Below are 10,283 nucleotides of genomic sequence, written 5' to 3' on the forward strand. Positions count from 1 at the left end.
ACCCCGCCCGCCCCCGCCCCGCTCCGCTCGCCGCCTCTCCCTCGCCAAGTGGGCTGGCTGGCACAAAAAATACAAAAATTACATTCAAAATGAAAAAGTCCCGGACCGGCTCGGTTCCGGGCGCTATATCCACGATCCGCACATGCTTGTTTCAGGCACGCGCAGCCGACGAGCTCAAAATCGGAACATGAAGAGAATCCTGCAAAAATGCGAGCGCTCGTGCAGGGTGGCTGTTTTGTTTTTGTTTTTTTGGGGTGGGAGGGGGGTGATCCGCGCGCGTCCTACGGGCTCCTTGGCGTCAACGTGGCCGCTTATCGCGCGGTGTGGACAAGCGAGGCAGCCCTCCGTCTCGACGTCGTCGCCGCGCGCGCAGATTGGCTGACGCGCGCCTTAATTCCCTCGCGGCGAGAGCCAATCACGGCGAGGCTTCGGTCGTCACGGATACCGAGCTCCCCGCTTCTCCGGCCGCCCTGCGCGTCAACAGGGCTCCAACGGAGACGGGCCCCAAATTTGGCTCCCCTCCTCATATGTCAATTTGATAGGAAAAGGTCACAATTGCTCCCGGTAACGTTTCAGAGGCAAAGCGACTGACATGTGACTCAAAAGCCGGCGGACGCAAATATGGCAGCCGTCCGTTTCCTACCCGGCGGGCGCACCAAAGAGTCCCTCGGGCCACTGCGTAGGATGACACGGAGTCCGCAGCGTTGCGGTCACTGATGCGCACGTGCGACTCCGGCGGCTTCCGAGACGCCGTCGCATACGCCGCCGCGCGCCGGTTGGCCCTTGTAAGCGCAGAAAGGCAAATCTGTTGGCGGATCGGAGGAAACGTCCGTCCACGGTCCCGACCGATGCGCGTTGCGAGGTGGTGGTGGTGGTGGACCCCAAAAAGCAGGCAGGAGGGAGGAGCAGGGCGTACTTGACAAACTGTATGAAAACACAGAAAACTAAATCCAAAACAAAGTCCAAAGTATCAAGCAAAAATCACGACTGAAGCTAAAACATAACAAGACCGAAACAAACCTGACAGCAAGCAAGCAAGCAAACAGGCAACAACGACCCGACAACGAGCGGGCGGTCGTGCCGGGAGTCCTTTTAAAGCAACAACGACCTAACGACCAAGAGGTGTGCGGCTGCAGGGATGGCCCTACAGTGCCACCTGGTGGTCACAAACCGAAACATGACGCAAAACTCGCCTCGGTGGAAAACCAGCGCGTCATCCCATACGGCGTCGTACGCCGGACGACATGTTTTTGTCGTTGCCGTTTTGCGCCTACGACAACCGACCGCCAATGACTGAATTGCATCCGCCGCTGTGACCGATTTACAACCGTGATACCAAAGACCGCCGTTAGTCACAACGGCCGACTCGCGTGTCATCCATACGCAAACAAAAGGGGCGTTTTTCGACAGCCAAAATAGACGCCCACCGTCGTGACCGATGCGAGTCCGGTAGGTAAGCGGCACATCGGTGACGGCGGGGTGTCGTGCCGTACGGGAAAATGACAAGTGAAAACAATTTGTCATCCACTGCAGTGGCCGATATCCTTTGAAAGTCCCTTTTTTTCACCGTATGGGATGACTGACGCGTTGTTGTACCGTCGTGACGGATGCGCAACGCGAGCTACTGTCGGCTGCTGCAAAAAAAAAATGGAAACAAATACAAATAGAAAAGATGTCAGGCTCGCACACGAGTCACCGCGGTCGACGCGCATTCAGTCGTCCCGCCCTCGGCCAGGCATCCGATCGGACACGCCGGCCGCGGTGACCGAGGAGCAAACTTTGACAAGTCGCAGGTCGAGAGGTGAGGCGGAAGAAGGCTGGCAAATGCGGCACCTGCACTACGACGCACGCGAATAAACAAGGACGAATGCCAGAGCCGGCGCATGACATTGCGCGTGGGAGGCGGGGAGGGGCGAGGAGGGGCGGGGGGGGGCCTTTTCACATGCACAACGCTATTTACAGGGAAATGCCGCGGATTAGTCAGCGGCTTCATCGATAAAAGGGGAGGGGCCGGCGGCCGGTCCAAGAGGCCGATCTCAATGTTGACGGAGCAGACGCGTGGCGCGGGCTTGCTTTGCACTTTGCTTTGCTTTCTTTTGCTTTTGCCCGCCGCGCTTGCGTGCCACAGCCGAGACCAGCTTTGGGGGGGCGGACCAACGCCCCACATCACCTTTGACACACACAAAAGCACAAAAAAAAACCCATTCCGAGTCACGGCAACCTCATTATATGGGAAAAATCTCACAGCAACAACCAGTTTGATGTTTTTGGGTGTGCTCTACGACAGGGGTCCCCAACCTTTTTTGCCCCACGGACCGGTTAAAGTCAGACAATATTTTCAGGGACCGGCATTTAAAAGGTGTAGCGAATTAATACAACAAAATAATATGGTATGAGCTGCATGAAAACTGTGGTGTTTTCGAAATATAATAATAAACACAAGGAGCGTCTAATCTGGTCGCAACACTCTTATCGCTCTGGTAATGTTTAATGCCTTCAAAATACGATACAACGCAAATTCAAAGTGCATGAAAATGACGACTCACCACAGCCCCGAGCTTGATTTTCTGCAATCAGACAGTCCCATCTCGGGGTAATAGCAGACAATGACACCTCAAGTGTGTGGTTTATGTCCAGTCTACTTTGTAATTTTGTTTTAGTCGCCGTTGCTGCAGAAACTCCCCACTTCACACAGGTAGGATGTCGGAAATAGCAACAGTGCCATTGTGGCGATCTCAGAGTATTCAGCCATAACTTTGATCCAGTTGTTTCGAACATACTTTTAAGGCGGCCGTCATTTGCGATCTCCAAGCAGCTCTTTTACTCATTTTGCGGGCTTCAGCGTTTTGTTTCGGTACCGGTCCGCGGACCGGCGGTTGGGGACCCCTGCTCTACGACACCGGTCGACGCTCGAAGACCAAGACAGCTCACGTCATACTTCTCATATTCTGAGGTTGCACTTGTTGGTGGCACATTTTGCCAAATCACAAACAGGTGACTGTTTCGATGAATAACGGAGAGTCGAAAGCCCCCGCCCTCCTACGCGATGAGGTTTTGAAGAAGAGCGAAGAGCCTTTTGTCCAAATTTGCGCCCGAGCGAGCCACCGCCGCCATTGGCCGCAAGCGCAAAGACGCCGGCGTGCACGGCTGTCGCTCGTGCACGCCGGCGACCACCTCGGGGGCACCTCTTTTGGCAGGGCCGCTCCCAAGGGAGAGGTTAGCGTGATGGATGTCTGATTGGTAGCCCTCCCCCGGGGCCTCCCTCGCCGTCACCTCTCCGCGCTCTGAATTAAAAGGCCGTTTGTCTCCTGCGAGTCCTCAGCTGTAGAGCGCCGGCCGGCAATTTCACAGCACTCGGAGAGGGAGGAGGAGGGGGAGGCTTGCGCGATGGGGGGCGGGAGGTGAGGCCATTACACCGGAGCTTGTCAGGGGAGCCATCAGAACCCGGACACGCCTGAGGGACTCTCTCTTTCCCGCCTCCTCCTCCTCCATCCCCGCCGGAGGCGGCCGACCTCGCCGAAAAACACATCAATATGCGAGGAGGGCCGCAGATTGCGCACGCGCCCCTTTTCCCTCTGAGAGCGGCGGCGCGCGGCCGCGGGCGCCACCTCGCTCTCTCGTTAGCAGCCAAATCGAGGCGGCGGCTCCGGCGTCGCTTCTCACGTGCGCGCCGCTTTACGGGGACCTTTGGCACCATCGGCCGGGCGTTCGGCGCTCGCCTGACCGGGAAGGCGCCGATTCCTTGAGGTGCTCTTTGGACGTCGGCGAAGGTGTGCGCGGGGCAAAGGGAGGCGCGTGGCTTCGAATGTTTGCGAAAGGAGGGCTGCTGACTCCTTTTTCGGGGGTGTGAGGCAAGGGGGCGCGCCGCGCTCTAAAACATCGGAGAGAAGTCGAGTGAAGCCAGGCCAGATTCAAATCTCGCTCGCTAGCAGTTTGAAAAGCGAACGCTCGCCCACAATCGCGTAGGCACGTCCCCCCTCCCCCCACTCTAAAAATCCCGCTGACACAAAAACCACGGCAGAAGCTCCAAACTAATAGCAACAGAAACATGACCTAAACCTGACAGAAGCCAACAATGAGCCGACACCGAGCGGTCGCGCCGGGAGTCCTTTTCGAGCGGTACCGACATCACGACCAACAGGTGCGCAGCCGCAGGGAGAGCCCTACAGTGCCACCTGGTGGTCACAAAGCGAAACATGACACAAACGGATCTGGGTTGCGGGGTGAAGATCGGCCAGGATCAACGGCACTTGAGGAGAAGTTACGATGTCGTTTACATTTCTAAAAGCATGGCAGAAGCCGTTCGTTTACGAAGGCGACTGCACTTTAGTTGACATATTTAAATGTTCGGATCTTAAGATTTGAATGAGGCAAAAGAACCTGCTTTTTCTCTCAAATATACTGTTCTAATCATTTGTTTCAGATGGACTGGCATTATTTTCTGTCTAAAAATGAATTTGATGTTCAAAAAGTCTTTTTTCAAATTTGTTTCTTGAAAAAGAGGGGGCCGTCTTATATTCGGGCCAATACGGTACTAATCGGAGGCGCGCATGTGTTGTCAGCGTTGCGGCGACGGCGGCCACTTGAATTAGCGGCGGAGGATTATGGGCCGAGGGCCTCATTAATCCGGCCGACAAACACGGGCCGCCGGGGATATTTGCACCCCGAAATTGAAAAGATGAAGTCCTATTTGGCCGTGACCGGCGGATCCCCGCGTGCGCGCCGCCGCTCGATATTCGCGGACGCGCCGATGTGCGCGGGCACGTGAGGCTCCTAAATTTTGTCTGCATCTGGCGCACACGCGCGGGAAAGTTTGGGGGCAAGACCAAAAAGGGTCTGAACCGCGCCACGGACGGGCTGAAGGAAGTTGCTTCCACGTGGCATCGTTCGCAGGCTTTGAGCAACACCGACTTCAAGACAAATCTTGCAGCAACGCAGCCATATATTCCTTCTCCTTCGTTGTTTGGTTTTCGGCATGACCGACTGCAATATACCGCCCCCTGGCGGCCACGCCGTTGGCGCGCGCAGCGAATGAATCGGGAGGCCCGAACTGTCGTGACGACTTGAGGTGGTCAGAAGGCCCTTTTGTTCCATCTTACAACGTTTTAATTGAGTGCTTTTTCTGGACTGGACCAAACCGATCCTACCAACAGATGAGGAAACTGCGACAAACGACAAAAAGAGAGAGAGAGAGAGAGAGAGAAGAGCACCCGATTTGTGATGTGGAATCCCAGTTCGATTTTGTTTTTTGCGGTGCGGCTTTCGTGTTGTCATTTTCCCATCGGACACGAGAAGAAAATATTTCGACAAACCTCTGGAGCATTGACACACGTTGACATTTTTAGTGAGGCCGTGTACAGGTGCAGGTGAGATGCGGGAATTGATGGGCGCGGCATCTGAACCGTCGAGTCGGCCTCCGCGAGGAGGATGCCGACACTCGTCTCTTCATCGTCCTGCGCAAACCCGCAAGTAGCCTGCTAAGGAAACACAACAAATCCAGATTTGGGGGAACTTTTTTTTTCCTGGCTAATGATTTTTTTAATAATCAGCAAACGAAGAAAGGCCTTCATGAAAAAGTTACATTTCACAAGTGAAATGCATGACTTTGTAAGGACAGCGCATCCACCTCCAATTCTATTCACGGCGCCACTGGAGGACACTTTTCAAAGAGAAACGTGCAAAGTCTGCTTTTCTTAGTGGAAAGAAAAAAAATGGCAATGGTGCACTTTTGAAAGGAGATGCTCGTCTGCATTGATGACAATTAGCGTCCACGCGTGCACGCACGCACGCACGCACGCACCTGCAATTTGTCACTGCTGAGAATACTTGATAACTGCACTGAAGTAGATGGTTCAACAATCGGACTTTTCTTTCCTGTACTTTGTCCTCTGTACTTTGTCAAATTAAGCCCGTTACTTGTCTTTAACGCCTGCGGATGATGACGCGGCGTGAACGAGACGTAAATAGAGAAACAGACTAGAAGGCCCCTCCGAATAATTTGGGGCCAACTTCTGTCATTCGAAAATGCTCCATCTAATATGGAAAAAAAACAACAACATACAGCTAAGGTGCATTTTGGCAGTCAACAGTTGTTCGCAAAGCTCGGGCAACGTCAGGTTTTGATTGTTAAAAGAAGAAGAAGGAAAAAAAAAAAAAAAAGAAAAAGAGCCTGAGCCAACACGAGCCATTGTGTTTTCTTTTTCTTCCATTTGTACTTCCTCTGTTGGATAGTTTGTAGTGTTCCAAGTCAGATTAGAATGCAACCTCACTTCACAGACAAGGCATATCCATCTTCAACTAGCAATATCGACGGCTAGCGTGTCGGTAGCACGACCGACTGTTCCCGCAACACTCACCGTTCGCGGGTTCCGGTTATATTTTGGGGAATGTAAAATCAATTGAAAAATCCAAAAGGTGACAAAACGACCCGAGAAGCGCAAACGCCGCTCATTCCGTGACGCTTCCGAATCGCCTCAGCGGCCTGAGGTCAAAGGTCAGGTTCTGAGCATTTTGATCAGTCCGCCTTTGAGTATCGGAGTCAAACGACGACGTTTAGCGGAGTCTTTCTTCGTATCCGTCCCGCGACTTCAAGACAGAATGCGAGTGCTTTCGCCTCCTCTGCTATTCAAAGAGCGGCGGTCTTTGCGGATGGGACAAAGTGTATTGAGCCGCCTCTTGTTTGGCCCGCGCGATCGCTAATATTTCCCCTTCTGCGGGAGATCGATGTGTTTGGACGCAGACAAACAGCCGGGCGGCCCCCGTCCGACAAAAGCGCACGCGCGCGCGCGCGCGCGCGCACTTCCCCTCACCCGCCGTCACACCAGAGCACCGCCGGAGGCTTTGTGCAGACACGAGCAGCCGAGCAAACAAGCAGCGACGCCTCTCCGCAGTCAAGAGCGCACACTATCGAGTGCGCCATCTACTGCGTTGACAATAAGCCCGCCCGCCATATGCGCCCGAGCGGCGTGTAGAGTCTCGCTAACATCGCGCGGTTCGCTCGCGAGCCCGCCGGGGTCAGCTCCGCGCGAGCGGCATCGATCTATGCGGGGAGGGCCCAGACAAAGCGATGCGCCGCCCGGGCGCCACGCCAAGACGGCGTTGACGGCCGACATAAGCCCGGCCCTGCTAAACAGCCGCACAGTGTGCGGACGGCGCAAACGCGCCAGAGCCAGACTACAACAACCAGCGGGACCCCGCTGAAAATACGAACAGCTTAGAATAGTTGTGCAGGAATATTACATTAAAAATAGACCACTATAAGACATTAAAAACATGACAAAAACACAATCACAGAAAAAAATAAAACAGTCTTAAAAAATGGTGGAAAAAAAAATGCAGACTTATCTGATGAAAAAGTACAAACACGTTGGTTCAAAAAAGTTGGACTAAAAAAAAAACCCACAAAGAGAAAAACAGGTCAAAATAATTGGCAAATACACCCCAAGTATGTCATGAAAAATACTCAATTGTTTGACAAGCTAAAAATAGATTCAATTTATTTATTATTTTTTTTTGGTGGGGGGGGGGGGGGAAAACTAGAGAAGTATTGGACGGAGAAATGTCAAAGGTAGGACAAAAATACAAACTGGCAGGTTTCTCCGTTTGGCACATTTCATTTGAACGCGCAGAAGTACGCCGGGGCAGTTTTTGCGGCATTTACGGCGATTGCATTTAAGGCCTTGAAACACACTTTCAAAATTAGACCAACGCATACAGTGACATGTCATCTGACAATGTACCCATTTAATCGTGCCCAAAAATGTACGTTCGAAAATAAACATCTTTCTGCTGCCGCAAAACGCAGGATCGAAGGCGATTGACATTCAACATTCTACCGCGAACTAGTCAGAGCTGAAAAACTGGACTTCCTTCCCTCTCTGTTCTTCTTCTGTGCTCACATTTTCAGTGTAAAGCCCAATAGCGTGCCCTAAGATCCAGTGGTTGACGGCGGAATTACATCCAAAATAAACAGCAGGCAAGCGAAAATGGAGTTGTATCCTGTCAAAAAAAAAACAAGCAAATCCACAAAGGAGCCAGAGCTCAAACACAAAAGCCCGAATGGAGGGTTTTCCTGGATACTGGACTTGAATCATGCGCAATGTTGACGCTCGCCGTACACAGTCGAGCCACACGCGGTACAACAACGGCGGGTGGCCGAATGAATTCGACGCGGCGTCCCAAAAGGTCGGCGGGACCGCGAGATGGTACGGAAAGCTCACGGCACATTCGTGATCAGCTGATCCCGAGGCTTAAATGAGGATAAATGAGAAAGGGGGAGCTAACCATCGAGCCATCGAGCGCCTGCTCCAACCGCTGTCGGGGCGGGAAGGAAAAAAAAAAAAAAAAAAGCGCCTGCGCGCGTGTATTGTGAAGCAGCTGTGTGCAAAATGCGCTAATGGTGAAGGCGTGCGTATGCGTGCGCGTGCGCTGACGTCTCTGTGTGGCGGAGATAAGGGATCCCTATCAGCCGCATCAGGGAGGGGGCTTAAGATCCCGACGGGGGTGAGGCCAGATGGAGTTTTCCGCGCCACTCCGCATATTCCGGGATTACACCGCACCTTTCGATACGCCGCGGATCAGCCGAGCTGCGCCTTCGGGCGACGCGAGCCCAGATTCTTGAAAGACGCGCGCGCGAACGACGGCGAAGGAACGGAAAGGCGCGCGACGGGCCCGCCAAGAACCGCCGTAGGATTTCTTTGTGACGTTGTCGGGCAAAGAGCGGCTCCCTTCAAAAACAATAAGAAGAAGAAGAGAAAAGGAATGGCGCCACTGACGTCGAAAGGGTACCGGCGAGGAAACGTGCGAGCCAACGAAACGTCTGAGCCAACGCTCGGTCGGAGAAGCAAACCGGCGCTAAAGTCACGAGGCATCGGAGAAGCGGGGAAGCGGAATTGGCGGAAGAAGCTGTCCGTTAGAGCCGACCGTCTGTGACGGCAAAGTACCTTTTGGGGGGGGGGGGGGGGCGAGAGTCGCGCCTTGTTCTGGTTTTGAAACTTTTTCACAGCCTAAAATGTCCTTGTGTGGGAAACAACAACAACGGTACAACGCTACATGGCCCGTGTGAACGTGCAAGTATGTTGCCAAAATACACAAGTCATAAAGTGCAAAAACGGTTGAGAAAGGCCAAACTGCAGTCGAGTAGACGTACGCGTACGCGTACACGTAGAGTATATGAACAAAATCGAGGAGAACAAGACGGTGACAAAATGCAAAAACACGCTCCAAATCCAATGCCACCAATACAGGACAGTACTGGACGGAGCTACGCTACGCCGGACTGGATTTTAAGGTTGAGTTTTCTCCAACTTGGGGGGGTCTATTTTGAGTTGCCGAATATCCTGGAATGAGAGCCGAGAGCTTTTCTTTTCACTCGCCCGAGCTCCCCTCCCTCGCCACGCAAGACGGCGTCGCTCGGCCGATGTCGCGCAAGCAACTTTTGAAGCCGGCACGGGACGCTTCCAAGCCCCCCCCACGCCCGCAGGGAACGCGCGGGTGCTCGCCTTCGCTCCGATTAGCGCCGCGGTTAGCGGAAGGTTTTTAGCACGGCGACGGGTAAACCGTCCCGCGACGCGTTCATTTACTCCGCCGCGTCGCAAATGAAGACACTTCTCATCTTTTGCAATGAGAACACAACTCGTGCCGATAAAGAGTCACTGACATGTCGACGTTTTGGATCCGATGATAGAGAATAGCGGAGCGGGCGCAGTTAGTCCGTCGTATCGAGCGAGAGCTGCTTGAGGTTGCGCTCCGTATGCGTTCCGTTGGAAGGAATCCATCGTTCATGTCATGTCGTTTACAAGAGAAGAAACTATCATTTCATGCAAACGTTTTGGGGTTTTTTCTGAGTAGGGCAATTTTTTTAGAGGACTGTAGGTGGGAATTTTTTTTTTTACACCATCTCTCTCCTCTATATATAGATCTATATCTATATAGATATAGATATATATATCTATATATATCTATACATATCTATATATATATTAGTGATGGGTCCATGAGGCGCGTCGACACACTGACACACTGTGTTGATACTGTTCTGATACTGTTTTTTTTTTTGAATAGATGGTCCTGAAAACCTGGACTCACCCACACGCAGCCATTTTTAATATGCCTGTATTTATATTTAATATTTATTGATATACTTTTTGTCTTCTACTTTGTCCCTTTCATAATTACGTCCTTTTTCAAATGCAAAGCGGCGGCAGAAAGTGAGATGATTTCTGGGCCGCCGCTTTAGGGAGGAGACGAGGAGCGCCCAACAAGAGGGGCCTGAAGGGAAGAAA

General features: G+C 52.7%; 1 long non-coding RNA gene across 1 annotated transcript in view; it reads left to right on the forward strand.

Annotated features, from left to right (window-relative positions):
• The window catches only part of LOC109525566 (uncharacterized), a 19,661-nt gene extending 17,598 nt beyond the window's left edge, over positions 1 to 2,063 (forward strand). The window contains exon 3 of the long non-coding RNA XR_002170167.1: positions 2,052 to 2,063. This is a non-coding gene — a long non-coding RNA (uncharacterized LOC109525566). The remainder of the gene's footprint in view (positions 1 to 2,051) is intronic.
• The last annotated feature ends 8,220 nt before the right edge of the window (positions 2,064 to 10,283 follow it).

This window comes from Hippocampus comes, unplaced genomic scaffold (assembly GCF_001891065.2).
Source record: "Hippocampus comes isolate QL1 unplaced genomic scaffold, H_comes_QL1_v1.1 scaffold699, whole genome shotgun sequence".
In the NCBI taxonomy this organism is placed as follows: Eukaryota; Metazoa; Chordata; class Actinopteri; order Syngnathiformes; family Syngnathidae; genus Hippocampus; species Hippocampus comes.